General features: G+C 43.9%; 1 protein-coding gene across 12 annotated transcripts in view; it reads left to right on the top strand.

Annotated features, from left to right (window-relative positions):
- The window catches only part of ENTPD5 (ectonucleoside triphosphate diphosphohydrolase 5 (inactive)), a 56,145-nt gene that overhangs the window by 5,136 nt on the left and 26,414 nt on the right, over positions 1-24,595 (top strand). For 4 of the 12 annotated variants that reach the window (XM_034937804.3, XM_034937801.3, XM_034937802.4 and 1 more), the window contains exon 3: positions 3,086-3,145. The gene's annotated coding sequence lies outside the window, so the exon portion shown is untranslated. Of the gene's footprint in view, positions 1-3,085; positions 3,146-9,562; positions 9,688-17,503; positions 17,631-24,595 lie in introns of all 12 variants that reach the window. The other 8 variants (XM_057299756.2, XM_055097841.2, XM_055097843.2 and 5 more) reach the window with 4 other exon arrangements.

The raw sequence follows: 24,595 nt of genomic DNA, 5'->3' as shown, positions 1-24,595 counted from the left end.
TATGTTGCCCAGGCTGAACTTAAGCTCCTGAGCTCAAGAGATCAGCTTCCCAAGTAGCTGGGACTACAGGCGTGCACCACTATGCCTACAAATAATCATTAACTACTGTTACTTTATTTGCAAAATATCCCATTTTTATTAGTTGTCCATCCCAACAGAGCCACAGACTAAAAGTTCTCTAAGAAAACTTACCTGGACTGGGCACAGTGACTCACATCTATAATCCTAGCATTTTGGGAGGCCGAGGTAGGAGGATTGCTTGAGCCTAGGATTTTGAGACCGGCCTGGACAACATAACAAGACCCTGTCTCTATTTTTTAAAAAAAGCAATGAAAAATTACCTAAGTTTTAGGCCCACTTGTGTGCATTTTTATATCATGGATCTGTCAAATGTTCATTCATTTAAGAAACATTTAATGAATACCAACTGTATAACAGCCTGTCTGATAACTTCATGGGTACAGTAAGGAACAAGAGAAGGCCCTTGCCCTCAAATTGTTTACAGTCAGATGTATAAAGCTCTGACCTGGATGTTGATCTCTGAGAATATACAACCTTATTGTCACCCATACACAAACACTTAACAGTAAACAGTACCAAGCAGGGATTGATAAAGGAGAGATGGCGTAGACCAGGGGTGTCCAATCTTTTGGCTTCCTTGGGCTACATTGGAAGAAGAAGAATTGTCTTGGGTCACACATAAAATATACTAACACTAATGATAGCTGATGAGCTTAAAAAAAAATCACAAAAAAAGATCTCATAATATTTTAAGAAAGTTTACAAATTTGTGTTGGGCTGCATTCAAAGCCATCCTGGGCTACATGCGGCCCATGGGCTGTGGGTTTTGACTAAGCTTGGCCCAAACCCTAGGTGCTATAGAATTTGGAGGCATTTAAGATTGTCGTAGTCAGGGAAAGTTTATAGAAGGAGATGGGCTGAAAGGAGAGGGAAGTTCCTCTGGGAAGTTAGAACAATGTGAGCACAATTCAGAGTATGCTTAAAATAGGGAGTAGTTTAGCATTGGTTCCTAAAGTGTGGTCCACAGACCGGTAACATCAGCATCACCTGGTAACTTATTAGAACTACAGTTTCACAGGCCCCACCTGAGACCTACTGATTCAGAAATACTGGCAATGAGGCCCAGCAATCTATGCCCTCCAGGTGGTTCTGATGCGTGCTAAAGTTTCAGAACCACTAGACTAGAGCAGAGGGTTATTGTATGGAACAAGTAGGCAAAACATTCTAAAAAGGTAGGCTGGGAACTCACTGTGAATGACTTAGAATGTCAGACAGGGAGTTTGTCTTTTATCCTGCAGACTAGAGGCCCCAGCTTGTGACTTGAGGGCTGGACTTGGCTCATAGAATGTGTTTCGTTTGGCCTGAATGGTAGGTTTTTGGGGGTTTTTTAATGGAATTAGTTGTCATCATTTAAAAATCAGCAGATTTTACAAAGAAATCTATGCTTTCAGCTTACCTTGAAAAATCAGAAGACCTGGCAGTATGGAGCCTACATTCCATTATGGTAGCAGTTGGTGGGAATAGCAAGAAGCTGCCCCTTTAGATGGGACACATGCTCTCCAGTTTACTGCAATCCCCACCGGTTCCTTTTGTCTTACACACACCTTTACTCATTTATATTTCCTGCCTGGTCCCTGTAGGTGTTTGAGTTTGTAACTTCTGTTGTGGACAGTGGGACATTAATGAAAATTTTGAGAAGCAGAGTGATGAGATTTATGTATTTGTTAATTTATTTAACAAACATTAATTAAACATATATGCCAGATTGTACTCTGTTAAGTAATCAGTGTTCAAAGATGAATGAGTCCCAGCTGGGACCGGTGGCTCATGCCTATAATCCCAGCACTTTAGGAGGCGAAGTCTGGTGGATCACTTGAGGTCAGGAGTTCAAGACCAGCCTGGCCAACATAATGAAACCCCCCCTCTCTACTAAAAATAAAAAATTAGCCGGGGATGGTGGTGGGCACGTGTAATCCCAGCTACTTGGGAGGCTGAGGTGGGAGAATTGCTTGAACCCAGGAGGCGGAGGTTGCAGTGAGCCGAGATCATGCCATTGCACTCCAGCCTGGGTGACAGAGTGAGACTCCATCTCAAAAAAATAAAAATAAATAAAATACATGTTTACTTTGGAGACCTTATAGTTAGAATTTATAACATGGGTTGTGTGAGTCAAATCCATAATTCAAATCCTGTCTTGAATGTGTAATCTTCAGATTTATGTTGCATAGGTAAGTTTAACTTTTTTGTTCCTGAGGGAATAGAAAATAATATATAAACTCAAATTCTTAAGTGATTCTTTCACCTCAGCCTCCCAAAGTGCTGGGAGTATAGGCGTGAGCCACCAAGCCCCCATCTGCTTGGTCCCTTTTAACCACATACTCGTGCATGTAATAGTAAGTAGCCACTCATTGATCATACTGTGGAACATATGGCTGGCATTTTAACAGCAAAAAAAGACCTCACATCTCGGCTCACTGCAACCTCGACTTCCCATATTCAAGCAATCCTCCTGTCTCAGCCTCCCAAGTAGCTGGGACTACAGGCACATGCCACCACACCTGGCTAATTTTTTTTATATTTTGTAGAGATGGAGTTTCGCCACATTGCCCAGGTTGGTCACAAACTCCTGAGCTCAAGCTGTCTGCCTGCCTTGACTTCCCAAAGTGCTAGGATTATAGGCGTGAGTTGCTGCGCCCAGTCTGTGTACTTTACTTATGAATTAGCTCCTTGGTCATTGCCTTCTCCGCCTTTACACACACATATACACCAGCTTCTAGAGGGAGTGTGACTTGCTTCTCTTGCTGTTGGTGACTTTTTAAATGAGCTGGATGTGTGGTAAAGTGGCTGAGGTTGTAGTTTGAGTGAGAAGAAAGTGTAGGGGAGGAGAAAGAGCTGAAGGGCATTAGACTACAACTCAGGAGATGAGCTTGGTGATCTGGGTTCCAAAGCCTGAAAAGATTAGAAATGAAAATGTAGAAGAGATAACTGAGTCAAAAATAGGCATACTGACAGCAGAGAAAAAGAGGAAACTGTTCTTATAATTATTCATGTCCATCTTACACAGGTTGAAAAAGTGATATAATAAAGGAACCAAGGAGAAAATTCAGAAGGAAAGAAAAAATTGGTAAGTAACATATATAAGTAATACTTCACTTTTTCATAGGTCAGATTTCTGCAAATTCTGCTTTGTTGTTCCTAGCTGAGAGCTCACAGTAGATGGAAAAGGGTCTATAAGGCACTGAAAGAGCTGTCACAAAGTGCAGTACCCTTATTCTGTTGGAGAGGTCTTCATTTGCTTATGTTGACATGAAATTCTAATAATTATGGCTTCCTGATTTACATCCTACAACAGATTTAAAAAGAAAATTAGGAGGTAATGGTGGTTTATTGAAGGAGCTGGGCACATGACAGTACTGATCAGTGATAATAGATAGCATGATGTCAGAAAAAACTAGTTCAAAAAGGATAGCAATCTGAGACCATTTGGTGACAGAAGGGCAAACAGTCCTATAGACCTACTGTAGCCCTTGGAAGCATCTCAGGTTTACAGGAAAATATAACTGATAATCATAATCATGACTCTGAACTATAAATAAAAGTGGTATTCCCTGTAGGAAATTATATAATTCACAATGGAAACACTTTTTTTTTTCTTTTTTTTGAGATGGAGTTTCGCTCTTGTTGCCCAGGCTGGAGTGCAATGGCTCGATCACGGCTTACTGCAACCTCTGCCTCCTGGGTTCAAGCGATTCTCCTGCCTCAGCCTCCCGAGTAGTTGGGATTACAAGCATGGGGCACCATGCCTGACTAATTTTGTATTTTTAGTAGAGACAGGGTTTCTCCATGTTGGTCAGGCTGGTCTCGAACTCCCGACCTCAGGTGATCTGCCCACCTTGGCCTCCCAAAGTGCTGGGATTACAGGCGTGAGCCACTGCGCCTGGCTGAAAACACTTTTACCAAACACTAAGTGTTACAGTGGAGCCAGGTGCAGTGGCTCATACTTGTAATCCCTTGAGAGGTTTGGGACTTGGGAGGCTGAGGCTGGTGGATCACTTGAGGCCAGGAGTTTGAGACTGTCCTGGGCAACATAGCGAGACTCCTTTCTCTATAAAAAAATTGAAAACACGGCTGGGTGCGGTGGCTCACGCCTGTAATCCCAGCACTTTGAGAGGCCGAGGCAGGCGGATCACAAGATCAGGAGATCGAGACCATCCTGGCTAACACGGTGAAACCCTGTCTCCCTAAAAATACAAAAAATTAGCTGGGCGTGGTGGCGGGCACCTGTAGTCCCTGCTACTCGGGAGGCTGTGGCAGGAGAATGGCTTGAACCCAGGAGGTGGAGCTTGCAATGAGCCGAGATCTTGCCACTGCACTCCATCCAGCCTGGGCGACAGAGCGAGACTCCATCTCAAAAAAAAAAAAAAAAAAAAAAAGAAAACATGCAAAAATTATCTGGGTGCAGTGGTTCATGCCTGAAGTCCCAGCCCTCTGGGAGGTTGAGGCAGGAGGATTGCAGGAGTTTAAGGCCGCAGTGAGCTGTGATTGCTCCACTGCAGCCTGGGTGACAGAGCAAGACCTTGTCGATAAAATTAAATTTTTTTTAAAACCCCAGGTTTTTTTGGTATTTAGAAGGAAAGCATTTTAAAGGCACATTTGGTGGGGGAAAGACAAATTTGGGAAAATGTAATTATGGGGAACCCCCATTCCTTCCTTTCTACATGAAACTATCATTGTAATATTTTTATCTTTGGCATGTTTTTCATTTTGATTTAACATGTTTGAAGCAGTAGCTATTTTTCAGTTGATAACAAGAAAGGGAAAATGTTTTTATTCTCTTCCCACAGTTAAAATCCAATATAAACGGTGCCCAGTGGCACTGATCCTAGTGGCAGTTACTCTTCTGTAAATAGTGCCTCCCACAATGGATATGGGTTTGGAGGCAGACAGAGCTTATCACCTCAGATTTTCATTCTGATTTTTCACTGGGGCAATATGAACCCCCTCCTGAATGACAGTATCTTCTTATCTAAAGGACTTTGATTCTTAATGAATGGGCAAGAAAAGACCTTCTGGTTTGTGAAGAAAAAGAGGCAACAATAGCAACAGCTTTCCTCCAAGTGATTATTGTAGCGAAGTCAAGCCTGAAACAATGGAGAATGAAGTCATGCCTGACTCATTTTGTTATTACACCCAAATGAGTTCATTGTACAGAATGGGCCTTTTTGACACGTGTCTAATGATATTTTGATGAAAATGAAATAATGATATTTTGATGAAAATGAAATAATACACATAAAAAATGACCTGTTTACAGGAAAGACTGATGTATTTGTTGATAACTACCAGTGACATCAATTCTCATTTCTTTATTGGCAGTTACAGTATTTGAATTTAGGGTTAGACCTTAAAGGATATATCCAGCCAGGCATGGTGGTATAAGCCTATAATTCCAGCTACTCGGAAGGCTGAGGCAGGAGGATCACTAGAACTCAGGAGTTTGAGACCAGTCTGGGCACAAGAAGACCCTGTCTTAAGAAAGAAAAAATAAAAAAGTCTAGGCCAGGCGCAGTGGCTCATGCCTGTAATCCCAGCACTTTGGGAGGCCGAGGCGGGTGGATCATGAGGTCAGGAGATCGAGACCCTCCTGGCTAACACTGTGAAACCCCGTCTCTACTAAAAATACAAAAAAAGTTAGCCGGGCATGGTGGCAGGCACCCATCGTCCTAGCTACTTGGGAGGCTGAGGCAGGAGAATGGTGGCGTGAACCTGCGGGAGGCGGAGGTTGTAGTGAGCCAAGATCGTGCCACTGCACTCCAGCCTGGGCGACAGAGCGAGACTCCATCTCGAAAAAAAAAAAAAAAGAAAAAAGAAAAAAATAATAATAAATAATAAAAAATAAAAGGCTATATCATTTGACTAGCCATCTGATCAGTGAATCTGTTCTGGAAACATGATCAGATTTGGAGCAAAGACCCTTCCCTCCCTACCTAAGTTTGAGACAGCTCATATTGTTGGAACTTAATTCTGTTCAATCTCTGCCCCAGGAGGTTCCATGCTCACTGGTCTTATTATATGTAAGTCTTTGACAATGATTTAAGAAAAGCTGAGTTAAAAAAAAAAATTTTTTTTCTTTGTCTGGGGGTGGTGGCTTATGCTTGTAATCCCAGCACTTTGGAAGGCTAAGGTGGACGCATCACTTGAGGTCAGGAGTTCAAAACCAGTGTGGCCAACATAGTGAAACCCCATCTTTACTAAAAAATACAAAAAAATTAGCTGAGCATGGTGGCGGGTGCCTATAATCCCAGCTTCTGGAGAGGCTGAGGCAGGATAATCACTTGAACCTGGGAGGTGCAGGTTGCAGTGAGCCAAGATCACACCAGTGCGCTCCAGCCTCAGTGACAGAGTGAGACTCCATCTCAAAAAAAAAAAAATTTTTTTTTGTTTTCAACACAACGTCTCACTCTGTCACCAAGGCTGGAGTACAGTGGTGCAATCGCAGCTCACGGCAGCTTCAAACTCCTGGGCTCAAGCGATCCTCCTGCCTCACCCTCCCGAGTAGCTGAGGCTACAGGTGTGTGTCACCATGCTCAGCTCAAAAGCTGACTTTTAAATAAACCTTTTTGTTAGTTTTATTGACTTGAAAAATATTGCTATAAAATTTTTCTATGGTTTTCAAATCTGTTCCAGTTGTCAGTCTTGTCCCTTTTCACCAAATACCTCTTCAGTACCTAATTTTTTTTTTTTCCAAGGTGGAGTCTTGCTCTGTCACCTAGACTGGAGTGCAGTGGCGTGATCTCAGCTCACTGCAACCTCTGCCTCTTGGGTTCAAGCAATTTATTCTGCCACGGCCTCCTGAGTAGCTGAGACTACAGGCATGCGCCAGCATGCCCAGCTAATTTTTTATATTTTTAGTAGAGACGGGGTTTCACCATGTTAGCCAGGATGGTCTTGATTTCCTGACCTCGTGATCCGCCCTCCTTGACCTCCCAAAGTGCTGGGATTACAGGCGTGAGCCACTGCGCCCGGCCATACCTAATTTTTTTTTAAGAGACAGGATCTTGCTATGTTAGCTTGGCTGGCCTTGAACTTCTAGGCTCAAGTGATCCTCCTGAGTAGCTGGGACTACAGGTGTGTGCCACCATGCCCAGCTAGTACCTAATTGTTAATGCTACCTGATATGATTGGAAGTTTTTTTCTGTATGTAGCATAAAGTTTCTATTCTGCCAATACAAGTATTTTCTTTCATTCTGTATCTTTGTTGATTTAGTGTTTAATTTCAGATTTATTATTTAATTCTTAACTGATATGTATCTTCAAAACAAATACAGTGACTCATTTATTTTCTTCCTACTCTTTCTTAACTGTATCTGACTTTTAGTTGAATAATAGGTGTGGTAGCTCAGGCCTGTAATCCTAATGCTTTGGGAGACTGAGGTGGGAGGATCTCATGAAGCCAGGGGTTTGAGACCAGCCTGGGCAACATAGCAAGACTCCATCTCTATAAAAAATTTGAAAATTCACTGGGCATGGTGGCTCATTCCTGTAGTCTAGCTAGTCAGGAGGCTAAGGCAAGAGGATCATTTGAGCCCAGGAGGTGAAGGTTGCAGTGAGCTGTGTTTGCACCACTGCACTTGAGCCTAGGTGATAAAGCAAGACATCTTCTCATTAAAAAAAAAAAAAAAAAAGGGCCGGGTGCGGTGGCTCACGCCTGTAATATCAGCACTTTGGGAGGCCGAGGCAGGCGGACCACGAGGTCAGGAGATCGAGACCATCCTGGCTAACACAGTGAAACCCCGTCTCTACTAAAAATACAAAAAATTAGCCGGGCGTGGCGGCGGGCACCTGTAGTCCCAGCTACTCGGGAGGCTGAGGCAGGAGAATGGTGTGAACCCGGGAAGCGGAGCTTGCAGTGAGCCGAGATTGTGCCACTGCACTCCTGCCTGGGCAGCAGAGCGAGACTCCGTCTCAAAAAAAAAAAAAAAAAGGCTTGGCGAGGTGGCTAATGCCTGTAATCCCAGCACTTTGGGAGTCCAAGGTAGGTGGATCACCTGAGATGATCACCAGCCTGACTAACATGGAGAAACCCCGCTCTGTCTCTACTAAAAATACAAAATTTGCTGGGCGTGGTGGTGTATGCCTGTAATCCCAGCTACTTTGGAGGCTGAGGCAGGAGAATCTCTTGAACCTGGGAGGCAGAGGTTGTGGTGAGCCAAGATCATGCCATTGCACTCCAGCCTGGGGAACAAGAGTAAAACTCCATCTCAAAAAAAACAAAAAGGTATTTAAATTTCTTTTCACCTTTAGAAACAAGAAGTACATTGTGTGAATTGTAGTTTTTCTGACTTTAATTCTTTTCCTTAAGTAAAATATTAGGACTATAACAGAAGATGGAAGTTAAAAGTCAAGTCAGCATTGTTGTTCATTTTGTTTGTTTGTTTATTTGTTTTGTTTTTTATTTATTTTTTTGAAATGGAGTCCTGCTCTGTCTCCCAGGCTGGAGTGCAGTGGCATGATCTCAGCTTACCGCAACCTCTGCCTCCTGGGTTCTAGCGATTCTCCTACCTCAGCCTCCCAAGTAGCTGGGATTACAGGCGTGCACCACACACCCAGCTAATTTTTGTATTTTTAGTAGAGATGGGGATTCACCATGTTGGCCAGACTGGTCTTGAACTCCTGACCTCAGGTGATCCACTCCCCTCAGCCTCCCAAAGTTCTGGGATTACAGGCGTGAGCCACCGCACCTGGCCAGTTGTTCATTTTTAAGAGTTAATATCAGCCGATGTGATGGCTCACACCTGTAATCCTAGCATGTTGAGAGGCCGAGGTGGAGGATTGCTTGAGGCCAGGAGTTTGAGAGCAATCTGACAAACATAGTGAAACCCTGCCTATATTTCTTTTCTTTTTTTTTTTTTTTGAGACCGAGTCTTGCTCTCTCACCCAGGCAGGCATGAGCCACCACGCCTGGTTTATTTCTTTTTTTCTTTTCTTTTTTTTTTTTTTTTTTTTGAGACTGAGTCTCACCCTATCACCCAGGCTGGAGTGCAATGGTGCGATCTCAGCTCACTGCAACCTCCATCTCCCGGGTTCAAGCGATTCTCCTGCCTCAGCCTCCCGAGTAGCTGGGATTACAGGCATGTCCCATCATGCCCAGCTAACCTGGCTTATTTCTATATATTATTTTTTTCTAAGAATAAACAAATGAACAAAAACAGTTAATATCATTGGAATAACATGCAGGTCCTAAAATAAGAAGTATGTAAGATGTGTTTATTGAAATATATATATGGTATACTGGAAAAAAAACCCACAAAATATTACACAAATACTGGTTACAGCTTACAGTAGCCAGCCTCCAAGATGCCCCCCAGTGATGCTCACCTCCTAATATTCATGCCTTTGTGTAGTCCCCTTTTACAGTTCGTCAGGGTTGGTCTGTATGAGCATTAGAATATAGGGATATGATAGTGTATGACTTCCAAAACAAAGTCATAAAAGACATTACTGCTTCTGCCCTGCTCTTCTTGGATTGACTGCTCTGGAGGAAGCCAGCCACTGGGTTATAAAGACATTCAAGCAGCCCTATGGAGGATCTACACGGGGAGCTACTGAGACTTCCTGCCCACAGCTGGCATCAACTTGCCAACCATTGAGTGAGCCATCTTGGAGGTGGGTCTTCCAGGCGTAGTCAAGCCTTCAGATTGACTGCAGCCCCAGCCTACATCTTGACTGCAATCTCATGAGAGCCTCAGAGCCAAAACTGTCTAATTAAACCACTCTCAGATTCCCAAACCACAGAAATAATGAGATAGGCCGGGCACAATGGCTCACACCTGTAATCTCAGCACTTTGGGAGGCCAACGCAGGTGGATCACCTGAGGTCAGGAGTTTGAGCCTGGCCAATATGGTGAAACCCCGTCTCTACTAGAAATACAAAAATTAGCCGGGTGTGGTGGGGGGCGCCTGTAGTCCCAGCTACTTCGGAGGCTATGACAGGAGAATCACTTGAACCCAGGAGGCAGAGGTTGCAGTGAGCCAAGATCACACCACTGCACTGCAACCTGGGCAACAGAGGGAGACTGTGTCTCAAAAAAATTAAAAAGGGATGAGATAATAAATATTTTTATTGCTTAATACATGTATTTATTTATTTACTTAATTTATTTTTTGAGACAGGGTCTTGCTCTGTCACCCAGGCTGGAGTGCAGTGGCATGATTCTAGCTCACTGCAGCTTCGAACTCCTGGGCTTAAGTGATCCTTCTCCCTCAGTCTCCCAAGTAGCTGGGACTGCAAGTGTGCACTGCCATGCCTGGCTAATTTTTTCATTAAAAAAATTTTTTTTTAAATAGGGTTTTGCTGTGTTGCCCAGGCTGGTCTCAAACTCCTGGGCTCCAGTGATCCTCCTGCCTTAGCCTCCCAAGTGTTGGGATTTACAGGCATGAGGCACCATGCCCAGCCAATTTCTTTTTTCTTTTTTTCTTTTTCTTTTTTTTTTGATTCTTCAGCTAAGAAAGCAGAAGAGATGATTTATCGTATGGTTGTTATACTCGGCCACAAGTAAACACAGAAATAGTCCAGAATGTCCCAGGTCCAGGGCAGAGGACCAACATGGGCAGTTTTGGTTATGAGCAAGGTGGGTCTCAGAGGTGATCAGCGATCAGAGGGCGGTGAAGTTCTGGATCCATTGAGACAAGCTCTAGACAATAGCATGCAGTCCCACAACTTGTACCAGCATCCCCAGCATCTGGCATTCCATGTTTCTGCTCCTGTGTGGCCTCCACGGTGCAACAAGCTAGCGGTTTACTTGGACCTCTGCCTCATCTTTCTTCTTTTGTGCTTCAGACTGTGCATTCGCTTTTTCCTCCACTTAGCTCTCATGATGCAGAGGTTTCCAAGAAAATGGCGCTAAGGCCGAGAGAAACCCTAGCCCATTTCTGTTGTCAGTTTTTATTGAATTCCACCTTGGACGCTCTTCTAGGTTCTTGGGTTACACCAGTAAACAAAAAGATTTCTGCTCTTGAGGAGCTTGTATTCTATCAGAGGAACACAGACAATAAATATAAGTAAGCTTTCCGGTATGTTAGAATGTGATAAGTGGTGTGGAAAAAAGAAAAGTGGATCAGAGTAAGGGGAGTTGAGAAAGCAGGTAGAGGTGGGAGCATGTGAAGGTGAGAGGTTATAGTATTAAATAGATCTCAATAAGAAAGTGATTTTTAAACAAGTATTTGAAGGAGTTGCAGGAATTCATCAAGTGGATATATAGGAAAAGAATTTCTAGGCAGTGGGGACAGCTTAGAGTGAAGGCCCTAAGGCAGGGGCATGAGTGAATAAGCGCAGAGGTCAGTGTTGGGGGAGAGTAAGGTGAAAACTATTAGTAGATGGGGTCAGAGATGTAGTGGGGATGGAAGCAGAAGGCTATTTTCAGGACCTTGTTTCTCTGAAATGGGGAGCCAGTGCTGGATTTTGCATAAAACAGAGACATACTCTAATTTATATAAAAGGATGACTTTGGTTGTTTGTTAAAAGGAGACTACAGGGGAGTGAGGATAAAAGCAGGAAGATCTGTTAGGACAATATTAGCAAATCACATGAAAGATGATAGTGGCTTGGGCGAAGGTGGTAGCAATGGAAGTGGTCAGAAATGGTCGGATTCTGGAAATGTATTCAACAGCAGGAAATTAAGATCTTCAAAATCTCTTGATTAGCTGGGCACAGTGGCTCAACCCTGTTATCCCAGCTATTCAGGAGGCTGAGGCTAGAGGATTGCATGAGGCCAGGAGTTCAAGACCAGCCTGGGTAACATAGTGAGACTCCATCTCTACATAAATAAATAAATAAGCTCTTGATTTTATATAAGAAGGTCAGACTGCTGTAAGACTTTCACATCCTGATGGAAGTCTCACTTTCCAGCCTCATCTCAGACCATTCTCTGCTCTACACTTGCCTCCCCACTCCCATATCCGTCTTTTCCAAGAGCCCTATTAGATAATCCTTCTTGGGTGGCCTACTAGTTAAGACTGTGGCTCTGGAATTAAACCATCTGGGTTTGATTTCTGGCTCATTTCATTTAACTACGATGTGGTCTTAAGATACTTAGTTTCTCTAAGCTCAGTTTTCTCATTTATAAAATGGGAATCTTAATAATAGCACCTAACTCACAGAGCAGTAATGTGAGATTAAATGAGCTAATCTATGTAGAATACTTAACATCATGCTTGGCATCTACTAAGATCTCCGTAAATATTGGTTACTATTTTTTTAAAATCTCAGATTATGTTTCTTTGACCACAATCTTTATCCTCTGCATTAAATGCTAACCTTCTTCTTCTATATCCTCTTTCACTAGTTTTCTACTTTTTGTTTCTCAAATTCATATAAAAAATTCTTGAGGACATTGGCTTTTAATTATTATTATTTGAGACAGGGTCTCACTCTGTCGCCTAGGCTGGAGTACAGTGGTGCAGTGCAATCACAGTTCACCTCAGCCTCCACTTCTCAGGCTCAAATGATCCTCATACCTCAGCCTCCCGAATAGTTGAGACTACAGGTGTGTACCACCATGCCTGGCTTTTTTTTTTTTTTTTTTTTTGAGATGAGGTCTTGCTCTCTCGCCAGGCTGGAGTGTAGTGGCATGATCTCGGCTCACTGCAACCTCCGCCTCCCAGGTTCAAGCGATTCTCCTGCCTCAGCCTCCCGAGTAGCTCGGACTACAGGTGCCCGCCACCATGCCTGGCTAATTTTTTTCTTTTTTGGGGGGATGGAGTCTTGCTCTGTTGCCCAGGCTGGAGTGCAGTGGTGCAATCTCGGCTCACTGCAAGCTCGGCCTCCCAGGTTCACGTCATTCTCCTGCCTAACCCTCCCGAGTAGCTGCGACTATAGGCACCCGCCATCACACGCAGCTAATTTTTTGTATTTTTAGTAGAGACGGGATTTCACCGTGTTAACCAGGATGGTCTCGATCTCTTGACCTTGTGATCCGCTTGCCTTGGCCTCCCAAAGTGCTGGGATTACAGGCATGAGCCACTGCGCCCGGACACACCCTGCTAATTTTTTAATATTTTGTAGAGATAGCATTTCACCATGTTGCCCAGGCTAGTCTCAAACTCTTGGGGTCAAGCAATCCTCCCACTTTGGCCTCCCAAAGTGCTAGGATTACAGGCATGAGTCATCATACCTGGCCTCGTTATTTTTAATTTTTATACGGATAGGGTCTCACTGTGTTGTCCAAGCTGGACTTGCACTCCTTGGCTGAAGTGACCCTCTTTCCTCAGCCTCCTGAGTACCTGGGACTATGGTCACGTGCCACTGCATGTGGCTCTTGAGGAAATTTTTAAATGAAATCAAACGATACTTTTCCTATCATCTTTTTCTAATCTCTCTGGTCTTTATACACATCTGGTCTCTATTATTTCTGTAGTTATTTCTGTTCATTTTTCATGATTGCTTACATGTCATTTCATTTTTGTTGTTGTTGTTTTGAGACAGGGTCTTGCTCTGTTGCCCAGGCTGGAGTGCAGTGGCATGATCTTGGCTCCCTGCAGCCTCGCCTCCCAGGTTCAAGCAATTCTCCCACCTCAGCCTCCTGAGTAGCTGGGATTACAGGCACACCACCACGCCTGGACAATTTTTGTATTTTTAGTAGAGATGGGGTTTCACCATATTGGCCAGGCTGGTCCTGAACTCTTGACCTCAGGTGATCCACCCTCCTCGGCCTCCCAAAGTGTTGGGATTACAGGCGTGAGCCACTGTGCCCAGCCATTTCTTTTATATATGCTTATATATATATATTTTAAATTGAGACGGGGTTCAGTCTTGTCACCCAGGCTGGAGTACAGTGGTGCGATCTCAACTCACAGCAACCTCCACCTCCCAGGGGGCTCAAGCAATCCTCCCACCTCAGCCTCCCAAATAGCTGGGACTACAGGTGCATTCCACTATGCCTGACTAGTTTTTGTATTTTTGGTGGAGATAAGGTTTCATCATGTTGCCCAGGCTGGTCTCGAACTCCTGAGCTCAAGCAATCTGCCTGCCTTGGCCTCCCAAAGTGCTAGGATTACAGACGTGAGCCACTGTGCCTGGTCTCAAATGTCTTTTCTTGATGCGTCTCCAAATCCTCTAGGGAGTTAGTCCTGTGTTTTTGTTCCTTTACCTTTTTTTTTTTTTTTTTTTTGAGATGGAATCTCGCTCTGTCGCCCAGGCTGGAGTGCAGTGACGCGATCTCGGCTAACTGCAACCTCCGCCCCCTGGGTTCAAGTGATTCTCCTGCCTCAGACCCCTGAATAGCTGGGATTACAGGTGCATGCCACCATGCCTGGCTAATTTTTAAATTTTTGATAGAGATGGGGTTTCATCATGTTGGTCAGGCTGGTCTGGAACTCCTGACCTCATGATCCGCCCGCCTTGGCCTCCCCAAGTGCTGGGATTACAGGTGTAAGCTACCGCGCCCGGCCCTTTACCTTTTTTTTTGAGATGGAGTCTCGCCCTGTTGCCCAGGCTAGAGTGCAGTGGCTTGATCTTGGCTCACTGCAACCTCCGCCTGCCAGGTTCAAGCAATTCTCCTGCCTCACCCTCCTGAGTAGCTGGGATTACAGGCACGCGCCACTGCGCCTGGCTAATTTTTGTATATTTAGTAGAGACAGGGTTTTACCATGTTGGTCAGTCTGGTCTCGAACTCCTGACCTCATGATCCGCCCACCTTGGCCTCCCAAAGTGCTGGGATTACAGGAGTGAGCCACCGTGCCCGGCCTACCTTTGTTTTTTTTTGGGGGGGGTGGGGGGCAGAGTCTTACTCTGTCACCCAGGCTGGAGTGCAATCCTGTGATCTTGGCTCACTGCAACCTCTGCGTCCTGAGTTCAAGCAATTCTCGTTCCTCAGTCTCCTGAGTAGTTGGGATTACAGGCGCATGCCACCACACCTGGCTAATTTTTGTATTTTTAGTAGATATGGGGTTTCACCACGTTGGCCAGGCTGGTCACGAACTCCTAATTTGAGGTAATCCACCCACCTTGGCCTCCCAAAGTGCTGGGATTACAGGTGTGAGCTACTGCGCCTAGCTTCTTTACCATTTTTATGCTAGTTTAAAAAGTTACGGTTATTTTTATATATGTCTGCCACCTCTGCCAGACTCAGCATCTTGAATAAAAAGATCTGTTTTCCTCACCTTTACTTTTCTGGCACCTAGCAGTTAGTAGGCATCAGTAAGCATTTGTAGAATTAAGCAATTGAGTGGTCCTGACAAGGCTCCTGACTGCAGTCCTTACATGTAACTACCAGATTCGTATTTGGATACTCCCTAGTTCAGTATCTTCAGTGGCTTCCTATCACCTGCAGAGTAAAGTCCAAACTCCTTAGCTGAGTATTTGGTGTCCTCTACTATGTGACCTCAATCTATCTTTTCAACTTTATTTCCTACTATAGTTGGTCAAACTGATCCATTCACTGTTCCTCAGGGGCCCCCATCCCTTTTCCACATCCGTGTCTTGATTCATGGTTTTATTCCTGAAAAGCACTCCTTGCCTGTCCTAATTCATTTCCCTCCTCAGGACCCTCCTCAGATACGACCTTTTTCACAGAGCCTTCTCCATCATCCCAGCTTTGAAGTTTCAGAGCATAGTAACTGTGCTGCTTGACACATTTTCACTTTATAGAGGTAATTTATGGACATGTATTTTTTTTTTCCAACTTTGTATAGTTTCTTAGGGTTTCTTAAAGTTTCTAAGATGATTTATCTTTGTGTGCTGTACTTGTAAGCAGCAGTAAGAAATTGCTAATTTCTGGAATGGCTGTCACTGTCGGTTACTACAGGGTGAATGAAGGGGACGAACGCAGAAATGAAGACAAAGACAAAAGGATCTGTTTCGAAAGAAGGGGTCAGGGAGCTCCTTGCTTCTAGTGAGCAAAGGCAGCCCTGAGCTTCTACTGCCCTTCGTATTTATTAGATAGAAAGAGCAGGGAGGGAGAGGTAACAGTTGGTCAGCTGCTAGATTTATCACAGGTACACATAATTGCTTTCTTTGTACAACAGGCTTCAGATGCTCCTATAGATAATTGCAAGGAACACTGCGCTGGGGGTGTGACTGCTCTCAGCACCCCTTCTGGTGGCAGACGCAGTTTGTCAGTTTTCCAACATCCTGCTTTCATGAGAACAGTTTTCTGTTTGCTCATATAACCTCCAATGGCATACTGAGTTGGTCACGACCCTCATTCTTTCTGCCTGTAACACATGGCCAAATGAATGAATTAATATAGGAACAAATAGGCTTCACATGCCCTATCCATGGTCTAGTTTGGAGGGGAATTGGGAGTTGGACATGTAATACCTAGGCCGTAGTGGAACACTGGGGAAGGGGGTACTCCTTGCCCTATTGCTTCTGCCTGCATATTCCATTAGCCTAATTGTACCAAGTCCATTTGGGATTCAATTACTGGTGTCCAGCATGTTCCAGGCCTAATATTAATACCTGTCTTTGGTAATACAAAAGATACCATGCACCACCCACCTTAGACATCCTTCAGATAGCAAGGTGTGTCAGGGCTGTGGCCCTTTGTATTATAAGTTATATCCTCAAATAAGGCATTGCTCACTTTGCTGCAGTCTGTCCTGAACTTAGCTTATTAGACCTACCTTGGTTTTGCTTGGCTTGGCTTACTTATGCACTGGGTGGTTTAACTATATTGGTTCCATAGTTCAGCTTACTGTTTAAAAATTTCATTCTAGTTACATTTTAAACTTGCCTTATGTTTAATTTTTAACTTGTTAAGGCTAGCTTTGCTGTGGAGCTCAGATGAATTGTCAGTGGGAGCTTTTACATTTCACTCTTTTTGGACCTTTTGGTGGACCTTTCTAATCACCTATCCAATTTTCCACTGTTGTGAGATACTGTATTATTTTATCCAAGTCAATCAATAATGATATTTGCTTAGGGAGTCAACAGAAAGACATAACTAACAATCAATCTCACTATGGGAAAGGAAAACAAGTCCACTCCTTTTGAAATCTGATTCTCTGCTTCCAGAGCCATTTTCCCTCACTCTGGCTGTCTTTATTCTGGTACACCTCTATATTCCAGCTGTACCAAGCTGTTAATACTTGAAGTTCTCAGAATCCTCCTTGTGTCATTTTCCCAGGATAATTCCTACCTCTCATCCCTCAAGAAGCTTCCCAGTCCCATCCCACCTTCACCTTTCCCCTTCCAAGCCAAGTTTCTTGTCCCTTATATCTGTTCCTAGAGCACTTTGTGTGCATTTCTGTCAGAGAACTTATCACAGTACATTACAGTCGTTGGTTTGCTTGTCTGGGTTTTGTTAGTTTGTTTTTTGAGACAGGTTCTTGCTCTGTAGCCCAGGCTGGAATGCAGTGATATAATCATGGTTCATGCAGCCTTGACCTCTTAGGCTCAAGCGATCCTCCCACCTTAGCCTTCTGAGTAGCTGGGACTACAGGTGCATGCCACCATGCCCAGATAATTTTTTTATTTTTGTAGAGACAGAGCTTCACTGTGTTGCCCAAGGTGGTCTTGAAATCCTGACCTCAAGTAATCCTCCTGCCTCGACCTTCCAAAATGCTAAGATTACAGACAAGAGCCACTGTGCCCAGCCCTGTTTTCTCCAGTAAGCTGAAATTTCTTCTATATCGGATTCCTCTGTATATATCAAGAATCTAGCACAGTGCCTGGTATATATTAGATACTCAGTACATGCTCATTAACTAGACAGGTGAATGCCCAGGTTTCTAAAGGTTTTTTTTTTTTTTTTTTTTTTTTTTATAAGAGACCAAGTTATGTTCCATCCAGGTTTCTAAATTCTGTGTCAGGGATGGAAGGTATTGAGAAGTATTATTAACTTTTCTATTTGGCTAACAAAAACACAGAAATGAGTTGCTGAGCAGCTTCCGCCCTATGAGCGATAATCCTACTAGTTGGCAGTTAACTATGATAAAAGTAGATGAATGAATTGTGTACTCAGAGAAAAAGAGAGTAAGGGAGGAGGGAAGGATAGAGAAGGGAGTGAGTTAGCAAAATGCCACACTGTTAGTTGCAAACTGGCACAAAGGTGAATGCGGTTCATGAGGCTCACTTGATTAAGAAGAGCTGAAACAGGAGCAAAGAGCAAAAGGCAACCTGCAGCGAAAGCAAGGACTCAGGGAACAGGCAGACACAAGCAGGTGAGCACATGAATGGGGCCCAGGTCCTCTGGGATTGTGGTCTCTCAGGCTTCCGGGGACATGGAAGAAGGGAAGCCAGAGTGTGACGTTCTGGGAAAGCTGAGTGGGGAGGATTCATGTGTACTCCAGGTATAAAGAGACACAAAAGACCATAGAAGGAGATGGAGATAGTGACAAACACTGGCTGGCACCAGAGTCTCAACAAAAAGAATTGGAAACAGGGCTTTGTTGGGGGTGAATAAGAGATAGTGAGCAAGAGAAAATGAGAAGACCAACTGTGAAAGGAGTAGATTTAAATGTACTGACGTATACATACCTCCCTAGTCTACAAAAAGTACGCCTATCTGCACTATTTTGAGTAGCATATAAAACTTGACACATTTGGATAAATGTCACCTTTATATAACAAATGTGGGGAAAACCTTCACTGAAGCTTGGAATTGTGATTTTTTTCAGGGGCTGGGTAATCTTTTGGAAAGCAGTCAGCTATTATTATTATTATTATTATTATTATTATTATTATTTGAGATAGAGTCTCTCTCTATCACTCAGGCTGGAGTGCAGTGGCACACTTAACAGGCGTGAGCCACTGTGCCCGACCAGCTGTTATATTTTTATTAAATGGGTGAGATCTAGTGCCTGAGTTACTGTATTATTGTTTATCCCTTTGGAGTATTCATTCAACATCTACTGTGTGCTCACACCACCATTCCAGCACCAGGAACACATAAAAAACAAAACAGATAAAAATTCCTGCTTACGGGCCAGCCAAGGTGGCTCATGCCTATAATCCTAGCATTTTGGGAGGCTGAGGCGGGTGGATCACTTGAGACCAGAAGTTTGAGAACAGCCTGGCCAACATGGCAAAACCCTGTCTCTATTAAAAATACAAAATTAGCCACGCGCGGCGGCACATGCTTGTAATCCTGGCTGCTTGGGAGGCTGAGGCGTGAGAATCGCTTGAACCCGGGAAGCGGAGGTTGCAGTGAGGTGAGATTGCACAACTGCACTCCAGCCTGGGTGATAGAGCAAGACTCTGTATTAAAAAAAAAAAAAAAAAAAAAAAATTCTGCCTGGCTATGTATAATTCACATAGTGGGTAAAGGTGGCAGGAAACAGGAAATATGAAAATAAACAAAAGTAAATTATATAATGTGTTAGATGGTAAAAAGTCCTGTGGAGAAAAATAAACAGAAAAGGAAGATAGGAAAACATGATGTGGTCAGATGGGTTATAATTTTAAATAAGGTGGACAAGGAAGGTCTCACTGAGAAGCTGACATATTTGAGCAAAAATTTTAACATAGTGAATGAGCAAGCTGTGCAGACTGGGGTTCTGTAAAATAGGATGTCATTCTATAAATTTAAGACTTTTTTTTTTTTTTTTTGAGATGGAGTCTCGCTCTGTCGCCCAGGCTGGAGTGCTGGTGCAATCTTATCTCATTGCAACCTCCGCCTCCCGGGTTCAAGCGATTCTCCTGACTCAGCCTCCCAAGTAGTTGGGATTACAGGTGCCTGCCACCATGCCTGGCTAATTTTTGTGTTTTTAGTAGAGATGGGGTGTCACCATGTTGACCAGTCTGGTTTCGAACTCCTGACCTCATGATCCACCCGCCTCGGCCTCCCAAAGTGCTGGATTACAGGCGTGAGCCACTGCACCTGGCACATTAGTTATTTTAAAATGGCTTACATTGCTCGGTGCGGTGGCTCATGCCTGTTATCCCAGGACTTTGGGAGGCTGAGGCGAGTGGATCACCTGAGGTCAGGAGTTCGAAACCAGCCTGGCCAACATGGTGAAACCCCATCTTTACTAAAAATACAAAAAATTAGCCAGGTGTGGTGGGATGCGCCTGTAATCCTAGCTTCTAGGGAGGCTGAGGCAAGAGACTTTCTTGATTCCAGGAGGCAGAGGTTGCAGTGAGCCAAGATTGCACCATTGCACTCCAGCCTGGGCAACAGAGTGAAACTCCATCTCAAAATAAATAAATAAAGTTTAAAAAAATAAGATAATGCCTAATGCCATTTTAAAATAACTAATCTTAAAAGTGCGATTGCAAGTGGTTTAGAATGTAGTTACTGAGAGCTGAAAGGGGCATTCTATTTGTTCATCCTTTGCTTTCTCTAAAATCTATTGTTTGGTTTTACACTGAACAACTAGTATGACTCTGCAGGGTTTTTTGTTTGTTTTTTTGTTTTTTCGTGAAAACAGATACCTAGGATGTTTTTTTTCACCTTTGAAATCTCTGGAAGAAAAACAAATATTTACTTAATAGAAATAGAAGCTGGAGAGGTTTTTCAAAAACTACAATGATATATTAATACAAAATATAGGTGACCCCTGAAGAAACTGCAGTCACACAGAGGAAGGAAAGCTGCTGCCTAGAATGCCATTAATTCACTTTCTGAGGGAAAAGAGGGACCCAGAGTTGGACAAAGCAAGGATCTGTTAACACTCAGAGACTCTGAAGAGTTGTTTCTGTTTCGAGTTATTTAGTTTGATCTACATGTCTAGCTCATTTGCTGTAAAAGAATCAGCCAGAGTGTGAACCTGGCCAGGCAGCTATCCTGTGTCAGTGGTTGATTTCCTGGGATGAAGTTTCCTTTGTTTGGGATTGTAAAAGGTCAAACAATTTTGTCTGTTCCTCTCCTAACCAATAGCTCTTATTCTTAACTACAGGATAGAAGTTCAACCTTGAATAGTGTTCAAACGGATGGTTCCAACTCTGCTTTGGTAGTACCTAAGACCAAATCTAGTTATTTTAAATATTTTATTTATTGAGACAGGGTCTCACTCTGTACCTAGGCTGAAGTGCAGTAGTGCAGTCACAGCTCACTGAACCTCAACTTCCCGGGATCCAGAGATCCTCCCACCTCCAGCTTCCCAAGTAGCTAGGACCACAGGTGCATGCCACCACGTCCAACTAATTTTTGTACTTTTGGTAGAGATGGGGTTTCGTCATGTTGCCCAAGCTGGTCTCGAACTCCTGACCTCAAACAATCCACTCACCTTGGCCTGTCGAACTGCCGGGATTACAGGCATGAGCCACTTTACCCAGCCTAAATATTTTAAAATTCCAAATATAGTTAACTTTGTTTTATGTATTTATTTTGAGATAGAATCTCACTCTATCTCTCAGGCTGGAGTGCAGTGACACAGTCTCAGCTCACTGCAACCTCCGCCTCCCAGGTTCAAGCGATTCTCTTACTTCAGCCTCCCAAGTAGCTAGGCCTACAGGCCTGTACCACCATGCCCGGCTAATTTTTGTATTTTTAGCAGAGACGGGGTTTCGCCTTGTTACCCAGGCTGGTCTCCTACTCCTGACCTCAAGTGATCCGCCCGCCTCGGCCTCCCAAAGTGCTGAGATGATAGGTGTGCGCCACCACACCCAGCTGCAATTAACTTTAATTTGCTTTTTTTTTTTTTTTTTTGAGACGGAGTCTTGTTCCGTCGCCTAGGCTGGAGTTCAGTGGCACAATCTCCGCTTGCTGCAGCCTTTGCCTCCCAGGTTCAAGCAGTTCTCCTGCCTCAGCCTCCCTAGTAACTGGAGCGACAGGCATGCACCACCACGCCTAATTTTTTTTTGTATTTTAATAGAGACAGAGTTTCACCATGTTGGCCAGGCTGGTCTCAAACTCCTGACCTCAGGTGATCTACTCACCTCAGCCTCCCAAAGTGCTGGGATTATAGGCGTGAGCCAGCACGCCTGGCCTAATTTGCTTTATTTTGTGTAATATGTCACCTGTGGGGAGGGAGACATTTTGATAAACCCTAGATACTCAACAAAGTTGAGATGATTGAGAATCCTTAATCTGTACTCCAAATATACGAAGTATTTTGTTAGAGCTGAAGGGCCTGGGAAATGGGAACTTTAGAATCAGATCTTGTCACTTAACCAGTAAACTATGACTTACATAAGAGATCCAGAGATGAAAGCTGGATCAGAAGACCCACAACTGTTTGGTGCAAAGTACATAAAGTGCAAGTCAGGAAGCTTTACCTTAGAGGATAGATACGGCATTATTCATTAATACCGGAAGAAAATGGCAGAGAAAACATATCTTTATATACATACATATAGATGAAAATATTTTATATATATATATATACTTTTTTTTTGTGAGACGGAGTTTCGCTCTTGTTGCCCACGCTGGAGTGCAATGGTGCAATCTCAGCTCACTGCACCCTTCACCTCCCGGATTCAAGTGATTCTCCTGCCTCAGGCTCCCGAGTAGCTGGGATTACAGGCTATTTAAAAAATGTTTTTAAAATAAACATAAAATTAAAATACATAGAATATATTTTATATGTAAATATACAGAGCAGGAAAATTAGCCAGCAGACAGCTGGCAATGTCTGGAGACGTTTTTGGTTATCACAACTGGTTGTGGGTGGAGGGGCGGGATGTGCTACTGACCTCTAATGGATAGAGGCTGGGGATACTGCTAAACATCCTACCTTACACAGGACAGCGCCCACATCAAGCCCTAATTGTCTTTTTTTTTTTTTTTTTTGGTTATTGTTTGTTTTTTTTTTTTTTTAAGACAGATTCTTGCTCTGTCCCCCAGGCTGGAGCACAGTGGTGCGATCTTGACTCACTGCAGCCTCCGCCTCCCGGGTTCAAGTGATGTTCCTGCCTCAGCCTCCTGAGTAGCTGGGATTACAAGCATGCACCACCACAACTAACTAATTTTTGTATTTTAGTAGAGACGAGGGTTTCACCACATTGGCCAGGCTGATCTCAAACTCCTAACCTCAAGTGATCCGCCAGCATTGGCCTCCCAAAGTGCTGGGATTACAGGTGTGAGGCACTGCTCCTGGCCCCTAAATGTAAACAGTGCTAAGATTAAGAAACCCTGACCTTGAGGAACTCCAGTTCTCCTTTACGGATGAGATCATAGGACACAGTCTGAGCTTTGCAGGAGGCCAGATACAAATCACCAAAACAAAAAGCACTTAATTGTTTTTGTTTGTTTCTCATTTAATGTCCATCCAGAAAAAAAGAGGGGGAAAAAAGTTGCTAGTAAAGCAACTGTGAAGGATGGATGCCATTATTCCATTCAACACTACCAAGTGATTTTTTGTTTTTGTTTTTGTTTTGAGACACAGTCTCACTCTGTCGCCCAGGCTGGAGTGCAGTGGCATGGTTTCAGCTCACTGCAACCTCTGCTTCCCGGTTTCAAGCAATTCTCCTGTCTCAGCCTCCTGAGTAGCTGGGACTACTGGCACATGCCACCATGCCTGGCTCATTTTTGTATTTTTAGTAGAGATGGGGTTTTACCATATTGGTCATGCTGGTCTCGAACTCCTGACCTCACATGATCCACCTGCCTCGGCCTCCCAAAGTGCTGAGATTACAGGCATGAGCCACTGCACCCAGCCACAAATGTTTTTTATCACAGGTTTCAATAATATTCAAACTCATGATAATGGCTTTGTTGCAGAATGATGGAAAAAAAAACCTATACATTTAAAAAATTATCCAGTAAAACAAATCCGGCTGGGTGAAGTGGCTCATGCCTGGAATCCCAGCACTTTGGGAGGCTGAGGCAGGTGGATCTCAGGCTGAGTTCAAGACCAGCCAGGGCAATATGGCAGAACCCCATCTCTACCAAAATAAAAAAAATAGCCAGGTATGGAGGCACACACGTGTAATCCCAACTACTCGGGAGGCTAAGGAGGAAGGATCACTTGAGCCCGGGAGGTGATGATTGCAGTGAACCGTGATTGAGCCACTGCACTCCAGCCGGGGTTACAGAGTGAGACCCTGTCTCAAAAAAAGATGGGGAGTCAGAAAAGAGGGAGGGAGAAACGGATATTTATGTTCTAAAGGGAAAATCATCAAAATGGAAAGAAGAAATTAGACTCAACAGTAGGAGCAGAGTGGCAGAGAGCCTTTGAGTATGTGAGAGCCACCCTACAATTATTATTTTTTATTTTTAGAGACAGGGTCTTGCTTTGTCACCCAGGCTGGAGTGCAATGGCATGATCATAGCTCACTGTAACCTTGAGCTCCTGGACTCAAGTGGTCTTCCTACCTCAGCCTCCCAAGTACCTGGGACTATAGGCATGTGCCACCATACCTGGCTAATTTATTTATTATATTATTTATTTTTTTTGAGACGAAGTCTCGCTCTGTTGCCCAGGCTGGAATGTAGTGGCGCGATGTCTGCTCACTGGAACCTTAGCTTCCCAGGTTCAAGTGGTTCTCCTGCCTCAGCCTCCTGAGTAGCTGGGATTACAGGCACCTGCCACCATGCCCGGCTAATTTTTTTTTTTTTTTTTTTTTTTGAGACTGAGTCTTGCTGTGTCGCCCAGGCTGGAGTGCAGTGGCACGATCTCGGCTCGCTACAACCTCTGCCTCCCGGGTTCAAGAGATTCTCCTGCCTTAGCCTCCCCAGTAGCTGGGATTATA

The sequence above is a fragment of the Pan paniscus genome, chromosome 15 (assembly GCF_029289425.2).
Source record: "Pan paniscus chromosome 15, NHGRI_mPanPan1-v2.0_pri, whole genome shotgun sequence".
NCBI classification, from domain to species: Eukaryota; Metazoa; Chordata; class Mammalia; order Primates; family Hominidae; genus Pan; species Pan paniscus.
This window is presented reverse-complemented; position numbering and strand designations above follow the sequence as displayed.